A 10,120-nucleotide genomic window follows, 5' to 3' on the forward strand; every position below is an offset into this window, starting at 1 on the left:
TATTAAGTTGTTTAAATAAGTTAAATTAAATAATGTGGTTTTGTTGATGGATTTAGTTGTTGGAATTAAGTCAAAACTAAACTAGTTCAAGTTAAAAAGTTGTTAAGTTGTTTAAATAAGTTAAACTAAATAATGTGGTTTAGTGGTGGATTTAGTTGTTGTATTAAGTCGAAACTAAACTAGTTAAAGTTGTTAAGTTGTTTAAATAAGTTAAAATAAATAATGGGGTTAAGTCAATACTAAACTAGTTTTAGGACTAGTACTAGTAAAATTATTATTAAATTTTATTTATAATATAATTGAATATCTATATTTTTGTAGATGGATCATCGTTTGTGGATGTATAATATGCATTATGAAACTGGTGCTGGTTTGAAACCTGAGTTTATTGACAGTGTTAAAATTTTTATTGAACATACAATGACACTTGACATTTTCAAGAATAATGGATTTGTTAGGTGTCCTTGCAGTGCATGTAATTGCTTAAAAAAATTTAAACCAGATAGAGTTATGGTTCATTTGTACCGTAATGGATTTAAGCCTAGATATTTTGTATGGATTGATCATGGAGAAAATGATGGATTGGATGGTATGTTTTATAATTCGATGCCTGTGGATGTATATAATATGATTGCACCACATGGCCAAATTAGGGTTGAACATGATAGGGTTCATGAAATGGTCAATGATGCTTTCGGGGTTCAAGGTAAGATGGAACCGGAACAATATTTTGGTGAAGCTCCTAATGAAGAAGCAAGACGCTTTTATGATCAATTAGAAGAGTCTAGTCGTCCACTATGTGAAGGGAGTCCGCATTCTGCCTTGTCAGTTGCGGTTAGATTAATGAATATTAAATCAGATTGGAATGTTCCTAATCTTGCTATGGACTCAATGGTTGATCTTTTTGGTGAACTACTTAATCCGGAGTTTAACATACCAAAGAACTATCAGGCAAAGCGTTTGGTGTCCAAGTTAGGATTGACGTATCATAAAATTCATTGTTGTGTTAATGGCTGCATGTTGTTTTACAAGACTGATAGTGAATTAGAAAATTGTAAGTTTTGTGGACATGCTCGTTATAAGAGGACTCCAGCTGGAAAGATGGTCCTAGTTCAGGCGATGCATTATCTACCTCTCTTTCCTAGGTTAAAGAGGTTGTATGCATCAATGAGANTTATCTACCTCTCATTCCTAGGTTAAAGAGGTTGTATGCATCGATGAGGTCTGCCCCACATATAAGATGGCATCATGAATATAGAAGGCCGTCGGGTGTCTTGTCTCATCCATCTGATGGTGAAGCATGGAAGCATTTTGATAATGTATATCCTGATTTTGCTAGTGAGCCAAGAAATGTTAGATTGGGGTTGTGTTCAGATGGCTACACACCATTCTCTAATAATGCTTTGCCTTATTCATGCTGGCCGGTATTTCTACTCCGTATAATCTTCCTCCTAAAATGTGTATGACCAGTCCCTATATCTTTTTAAGTTGTGTTATTCCAAGTCCCCGTAATCCAAAAAGTTTGATTGATATCTATTTACAACCATTGATAGATGAGCTCAAACAATTGTGGTTTGAAGGCGTTTTAACTTATGATATATCAACTAAGCAGAATTTCGTTATGCGTCCTTCTTTAATGTAGACTATTAATGATTTTCCTGCTTACAGGATGTTGTCTGGTTGGATGACAGCTGGAAAGCTAGCATGTTTGTATTGCATGAAAAATAGTAAGGCATTCACTTTAAAGCATGACAGAAAAAATACATGGTTTGATTGTCATCGCCAGATCTTGCCAATGGACCATGAGTTTAGAAAGATGAAAAATGCATTTAGAAAAAATAAGGTTGAAAGTGACCCCCCCCCCCACCTCCATTACTCATAGGGCATCAAATTTGGGAGAGAGTTTCTCAATTACCTAAAGTTATCGAAGCTTCACCTTCTAAACTTCCTGGATATGGTGTTGAACATAATTGGACCAAACAAAGCATATTTTGGGAGTTGCCGTATTGGAAGGACAATCTGCTACGACATAATCTAGATGTGATGCACATTGAAAAAAATTACTTTGACAATTTGTTTAACACAGTGATGGATGTTAAGGGTAAGACAAAAGATAATTCAAAAGCTAGAATGGACATAAAGGAATATTGTAGGAGAAAAGAGTTATGGCTGCAGGAATTACATAATGGAAAAATAGTTAAGCCCAAAGCCAGCTTTTCATTCACATTGGATGAGAAACGTGAAATTATTGAGTGGCTTAAAAATTTGAGGATGTCGGGGGGCTATGCTTCGAATTTAGGAAAGCGGGCAGATATGAATGAAGGAAAATTGATAGGTATGAAAAGTCATGATTGTCATGTGTTCATGAAGACTTTAATTCCTATCGCTTATAGCCATCTACCCGAAAGGATATGGAAACCAATCACAGAGATAAGTATTTCTTTTAAAGATTTGTGTTCTGGAAAGTTGTTGGAGAGTAGTTTAGATAGGATGGAGGAAAATATTCTTGTTACTACTACTAAGTTGGAGAAGATATTTCCATGTGATTTCTTTGATGTGATGGAGCATCTTTCAATTCACCTTGTACAAGAAGCCCGCCTCGGAGGTCCGATTCAAACAAGATGGATGTATCCATTTGAGAGGTATCCATTTGAAATATTCGCTAAGTTATATATATTCGGCAAGTCTTTTATATATTAACATATATATACATATATACATGCAAAAAAATTGGTAGTTCGAAGAAAACGATTAAGCAACAGGGAAGGATCGAAGGATCATTTGTTCAAGGTCATATTGAGAGAGAAACTGGTGATTTTTATTCTTATTACTTTGGTAATGATGTGTCATGTAGGAGAAACAGGCTCAATCGCAATGATGAAGGCGATATTGATCCTATATTTCCACCGATATCAATTTTTAATCAAAATGGTCGAGGATCTAAAAAGTGTGGAAAGCGAGGCTTCACTGATATGGAAATGCAATCAGCTGTGACACATATTTTGCTTAATTGTCCAGAGATTCAATCATATGTCAAGTAAGTGTTAAAATTATGTTATTAAATTACATACTAATAAGTGATCATTAACTAACGAAATACTTGAATGTAAAATGATCAGCTTGTTCGTAAACACATGGGGTAATGCAGTCATCTATACAGAATTTTCCAAATGGCTGAGGAACTATGTAAGTGTGCAATCACTAAGTATTTAATAATATATTCATGTTATACTAAATTATATTACTTGAAATAACAATCACGTAGGTTTACGATAAATACTCAAGTGTCCAACATTTGCAATTAGTGAAAGAAGTAGCACTTGGACCCAAATCTCAAGTACTGACAATGAATAAGTATTGTGTCAATGGTTTTAAGTTTCAAACTGAAGAAGATTCTAGGAACAAGAAAACAAATAATAGCGATGTCTACATACAAGGTGATGTTGATGGTACTGGTCAAACTATTGAATATTATGGTGTCATTCAAGAGATTATTGAAGTGAGGTATTCAAGTTGGCCTAAGAAGAAGATTGTATTATTTCGGTGTGAGTGGTTTGACCCATCACATAGAGGCACAAAGGTGGACCATCAACATAATATAATTGAAGTTAAACACACCAAGAAATACAGAAGTTTTGATCCTTTTATTATTGCACAAAATGCTAAACAAGTGTATTACGCTTCATATCCATTGCGTAGAGACAAAGCTGATTGGCGGGTTGTTATAAAAAGTAAGCTTGTGGGAATAATTGAAATTGACAATGTCTTAGATGTGGCGTATCAAAATGACGTTGCAATTGTTCAACAACAAGTTGATGTTGAATTGGAAACCACACTACAACATCATCAACACATATTAGAAGAAGCATCTGATGATGAGATACTGTATGTTAAGGAAGAAATATCTGAGAATGAGGAAAATGAATCATTTGATGACGAAGAATGGGACGATAATGAAAATGAAACAATTGAGGAGGAAGAATGGGAGAATGATGGAATTGAAACAAGCGGGGAGGAATAGTGTAGAATGAAAGCTAGCTAGTATATATGTAAGTGTATTTTGTTAATTTTATTTAATTTATGATTTATATATATACTATATATGTAAATTTGCATACAGATGTCATCAGGCGGTGATGATGATAGACATCGCGAGCATCTTGGAGTTAGACAGACTAAACAGGCTAAGAAGAAGAAGTCTAGGAGACCGATAGATCCTGAGGATATTGCAGGATCTATTTCTTCTGCGCCAGAGCGCATCAGCCATGATACTCATTTATTTGATGTTCCGTTTGGTACAGCGGATCCTCGGCAATATTATCCTAATTATCGTCGACCAGTCGGTGCTTCATCTACTTCACAGGCATTGCCTTCACGACGCTATGAGGACCTACCTTTACAGGCTATTAGTCGATGATACGCTCAAATTACACATCCCTAACTCATTGTTAGGGTGCACATTCGTTCTCTTAGACTCAACAAGCCAATTCATGTGGATCAAACCATGACACAGATTGACCAACTGACACACAACATACACCTTCTCACTATCACCAAAGTACCAACTTTTCGACAATGTAACTAGTGCCCTTACTTCAAACGAAATCCCTTTTTCACAAGAATGAATGACATTCATGGTACAAGGATTTATTCAACACTCACGCTCAGAAGTAATTTCAAATACAGTTAGTGCTCAATGCCATAAGTTTGCCCTTATTTTCACTGCTTAAACTCTCCAAAATAGACTCTAGGATCACTATAGGACTTTCTTGGCTTGTAACGTAGGCTCAGGGTCAGGTGTGGTACATTTGGGTACTGCTTAGTGACTTTCTGCCCTCCTTGACGTTACACTCGGCTTTCAACCTCTTTTTGCCCTATTTTTGTCATCCTATCATTTTACTTTCTTTCCCTTAATTTTCTTCAACCACGAATGTGACTTTTGACTTTGTAGCTCTTTGTACTTTTATTTTATTTTTTTCTTTTAGCTTTCAACAAGTCACATCCTTTCTTTTCTCTTTTTTTGTCTCTTTTCATACCCATTTTTCTTTCAGTTCCCTCTTTCATAGCCACCCTCAACTTCTGGATTTTCCATTCAATACCCGATGTCAGGTCAGGGCCAAGATTGAAGTTACTTTTTACATTAGCCACCCTCAACTTAGGCTTTTGGCCTACGTCGAAGTGCACATGTCCAAGGAGGGACCGGGGCCAACATAGTAAATAATGGGAAAGTGAGTTTAGGGTTTAGAAAGAAATGGTTTAATTTTAAGCTCAAATTATTTGGATCAAAGGGAGCATTTATTTCATTTGGTTGGATCCTTCTTTTAGGCGATTTGTGGATTTTTCAGAACAATGGCCTATGATCACTTCCTAACCTTTAGATTGAATTATCTTAGCAGGACTAACCAGGCAAGTTCTAGTTTTGCACAAAAATTTTTTGAACACTCACTGATTCTCACACACTCTTGGCACATAGTTCTATCATCAGGTTATCAGATTACCCAGTTCAAGTTTCAGCTTAAGTCATGCTATCAAGTTGGTTCATGATTATGTCATACTTAGAGCCAGCACATTCAACTAATCGTAGCCTATAAATTCTAACATACGTCCCAAAATCTGGCGAGTATCATAAGCCATCATGCTTCTTTCTTCATCATGCTTCTACACATACGACCCTAAGACAGGCAGGTTCAACAAAAATTAAACAGTCTCTTGGGGGAAAAGAACACAGGCAGGAAAACTCCAAGAGAGGATTCATGAGTTGGGTTATTCAGACTTCACCCTATCACTCACAATCCATTTGCCCTACCCCCAACAAAATTAGATACAATTGTCCCCAATGCATACAGAAACAGTAAAAGAAAATGGATTGGGTGAAGCAAGCCTGTGGCGCAAAGCGCCGGCGAATCATCAACAAGCAGGGGGTCCGGTTTCCCAGAGCCCGCTGGAACAGTGGTGGTGGCACCCTCAGTAGTGCCCACATCTGCAATCATAGCACTCTCAGTAGTGCTCTCTATCAATCTCCCCGCACCATCAATGGTGCTCACAACGTCCCTCAAAACAGGCTGAACCTCTGCAACTGGGGCAGAGCTTGATGCCCCTACAACTCTCTCACGCACCCTCTACTGGCGCAACTCTTCGTCTACAATCGAAGCCCTCCTTGCCTCATTCGCCTGCCTACACTGTCTCTTGAGAGCTTTCTCCTCCACAGTGCGGTGAGACCGGTGTCGCTTGCCTTTGGCATGTGTAGGGGCAAGCTCCTCCTCGGCGGTCCCATTAAATAGAGCATCTAGTACTGTATCATCAGCCAGTGCAGTCGGTGCAACCTGAGGCTCAACTGAAGGTGCGGCAAGGATGGCATCAACATCAGTCCGGAGGCTGGCTAAGTCGGCCTACAAAGCAGAGAGATCTATAGACGGGGTTGATCGCTCGAGAACTCGTAGTTCAAAGGCATCAAGGAGCTTATTAACGGCCTGGACCTTCCGATCCATCATCCCCTCCATCCTGCGCTCCATTCTGGCCTCGGACTCGGCTATTGACTTTTGCATCCACGGCTGGATGTGATGCAACAGGGTGGCCATCTGAGCTTCTAACTTCTGTACTCTGGCCAATGGGACAACAGTAGCTCCTAACTGCGGTGTGGATCGGAAAGAGCTAGGAGCCATACTAGCTGCCTGAGATGAGGAGCCCGGGACAGTGTCGGTGTGATCGGGGATGCTAAGGTCATCACCCTGTACCTGCCCCACTGTGTCTGCAAGATCGGCACCCAAAGAAGGTACATCAACCTGAGGCTCTCTATGAGGTGCTGCCACATTTGCCTCATGTCGAATAAGGCCGATGTCCAATGCCCATGTAGGGTGGACTAACTTGTCGCCATTCCAGATCGGCAATCCAGAGTCCCTGCAGAAATGAAAAATTAGACAGGGGAAGGGGTAGATGGTGGAGATCCTGAATGCCCTCTCATGAATCTCTGCCAGCAACATGCGGGAAAAGTCAATCTCAACTCCTGCTACCAATGCCGCAACCGTGACCACTCTGTCCCACGTGACTTGATTGTCAGATTTTGTCGGCGACACTCTGTTACGCACCAGCAGCCAGAAGAACTTGGCCACAAAATTTAGTGTGGCCTTCCGGATGCCCAACCGTGGAGCGGCGACCCATTCCGCACGCTCGCCATCTGCAGCAATGTACCTAGCCAACCATAGTAGAACAGCCTCTCGCTGCTCAACATTCCTCTGGAAAGCGCCACTCCACACGATGTCCCATCTGTAGTCAAACTCAACTATGTTGAGAGACCAAGAGTGACCCGTAGTAGGACCATAGAGAAAGCGTATGATCGTAGCAGGTGATATGTCCACCGGGCACCCTCGAACCAAAGTGGAAGTGAGCGGATCCTGCGCTAGTGGCTTTGACTGCTTGGAAATGGAACCGCGGAGAGTGGCAGCATAGGAAGCATAGAACTCCTGCACAATATCCTCGTTGTACGTCCCTGGGTCTCGAGCCATCCAGTCACACTTGTGAAGGTTGAACAGCCGGTGAATGTCTGGAACAGTATGGAGGCTCCCCGTGAAGACTCTGCGCTCCTTTGTAATTAGTCAGGCCATCTTTTGTTTGTCGTTGACCAACTTAGCATCCCGATAGATTTGCCTTTGACCTTCTACACACCACCTATTTAGCTCGCCGGCTACAGGAGTGGGGTCATCATTCCGTGGTGCAGGCATGGACTTTGATCTAGTTGCCTCATCAGACGAGGCTGCTTGATCATTCTCTCCAGACCCTATGGATGATTTGGAATTGGACCCTGTAGCATGGGCAGGCTCTGATCGTGAAGAGTGGGCAGACTTGGAGCTTGAGGCATGGGCAGACTCGGACCCGGACATAGACCCCTCTGAACTGGAAGCAGCCCCAGTTGGTGACCCGATCAGTGTGTGCTCCTCATCAGACTGGGAGACAGTGACTACGTCGGGAAGTAACTTTCGGGGGGTGCCTCTGGTGCCCCGAGGTGCAGCGCGAGAAGTCCTAGGGTTGAGAGGCACATATGCTGGATCAGTGTCATTGTCTGTGTCCTCATCAATTAACCGGAAACTAGGGGCAACAGATTGTGACTTGCCCCTTTTTGAGTAGGTGACCATTTTCTTGGGTGCCATTGTACTTGCGGGAGCGATATTAGTGCCCAAGACTAACCAAAACTATACTAAGACAAAGTAGAAAGACTATAAACGAACAACAACAAAATCCCAAAAATTTTCAGATAGATGCTAGAGTGGTCATCCACGAAGGAGACCTACGGTCCGTGGATCAGGGGGCCTGTCATATAGGTCGCAGATGGAAACCACGAAAGTGCAGAACGGTCTGTGGATGGACCTACGGACTGTAGTCCACATCTGTGGTTTCACACTTGAGTGAAATTTTTCATGTGCATCCATTTACGAACCCCATCTACGGTCCGTAGACGGGGTATCGTGGATGCCATCTATGCCAGGTATCATACATTTTTTGCCTTAGTTTTCAACATTAACACAATCTCATCATGCATTTACAACATTAAATTATGCTAGTTCTTCATTCTTAAGATTCCGATTGATTATTATACCAAACAATTTATACTAGTTGTGGAACCCTAAGTCAAAACTAACATATAGTTTTACGATCACATACAATAATGCTACACAATCACTATCTATCGTTCCAAGGGCATTGTAATTTTCAAGTTTATCATGCAATTTCATCTAAAAATTACCCAAGGTCAAGACCCAGCTCCCGACTTTCTATATTCAATCTATGAATCGAAATTCAAAGTGAGGGAAAAGTCTATTACCTTACAAGAAACAAGGAGTGGGGTGTTTGTGTGATGACACTAAGCTTAGCAAGACCAAGGAGTCACCTCTTCGTTACTGACCAAACACCGGACCCTTTTTGTTAGATTATAGGATGGGTTGTATTTGTAATGGAAGGGAATTTAGGGAATTATGGAAGAAATGATATTATGGAGGAGTTATGGAGTGATTTAGGGAGATCATGGGATGTTAGAAACGGTTTTGGGAGTAATGGAGGGAAGGGGAATGGTTTAAAACAAATGGGGGTTTTTAAATAGGGGGATCCGGGTCGGGTCAGACAGCCTGAGGGTAGGACTCACGAGACCCCGTCTATGGTCTGTGAGTCGATCTATGGTCCGTAGATCAGGACCGTAGATCACTCATACACTTGAAAATTTAGAAACTTACCTGGGATCTACGGGCACCATTTACGGTCCGTTGATGAATCGACGGACCGTCGATTGTGTCCGTAGACTTCTGCACCAGACCATTTTCTGCAGAATTTTCGTGGTATACCTGCACATGTAGCAACCAATAGGCTATTCTTTTTACATTTTTTGGACACTTTTTAGACACGGACCCTATTCTAATTCTAGCCAACACTAGTACAAAAGTAAAACAACTATCAAATTTGATACATGGAAGAAATCGAACAACGCAAACTACTAGAGAAAAACTCTATCCTATCGTTGGCTAGATTGTACATCTTAGGTTGCCTCCCAAGCAGCGCTTGATTTAACGTCGCGGCACGACACAGGCCTCTTGATTACTCAGACTTCATCAAGATTGTAGGCCTCAATCACTTCTTGCACAATTTCAGCATTTCCCAAATAGATCTTAATCCTTTGCCCGTTTACCATGAACCTTGTTTCATCCTTTTTTTCAAGCTCAACCGCCCCATGGGGAAAAAATTTTGTGAGCAAAAATGGTCCGGTCCATTTGGACTTGAGTTTGCCTGGAAACAAGCGCAACCTAGAGTTGAATAGAAGCACAAGATCACCAACCACAAATTCTCGCTTTTCAATTCTTTGATCATGATACCTCTTCATCTTCTCTTTGTACAAGGCTGAACTTTCATAAGCTTTTAGTCGAAACTCATCAAGTGTATTCAAGTTATCCATTCTTTGATTAGATGCGGTGCCCCAATCCAAATTTAACTTCTTCATTGCCCACATCGCCTTATGCTCTAGTTCTACTGGTAAATGACAAGACTTCCCATATACAAGTTGGTAAGGAGACATACCTATGGGGGTCTTGTATGCAGTGCGATATGCCCATAGAGCATCATCAAGCTTCTTTGACCAATC

The 10,120-nt window shown here is 40.9% G+C and overlaps 1 pseudogene; it reads right to left on the reverse strand.

The window, feature by feature from the left end:
* Positions 1 to 6,119: 6,119 nt before the first annotated feature.
* The window catches only part of LOC125845844 (uncharacterized), a 27,505-nt pseudogene continuing 23,504 nt past the window's right edge, over positions 6,120 to 10,120 (reverse strand).

The sequence above is a fragment of the Solanum stenotomum genome, chromosome 11 (genome assembly GCF_019186545.1).
Source record: "Solanum stenotomum isolate F172 chromosome 11, ASM1918654v1, whole genome shotgun sequence".
In the NCBI taxonomy this organism is placed as follows: domain Eukaryota; kingdom Viridiplantae; phylum Streptophyta; class Magnoliopsida; order Solanales; family Solanaceae; genus Solanum; species Solanum stenotomum.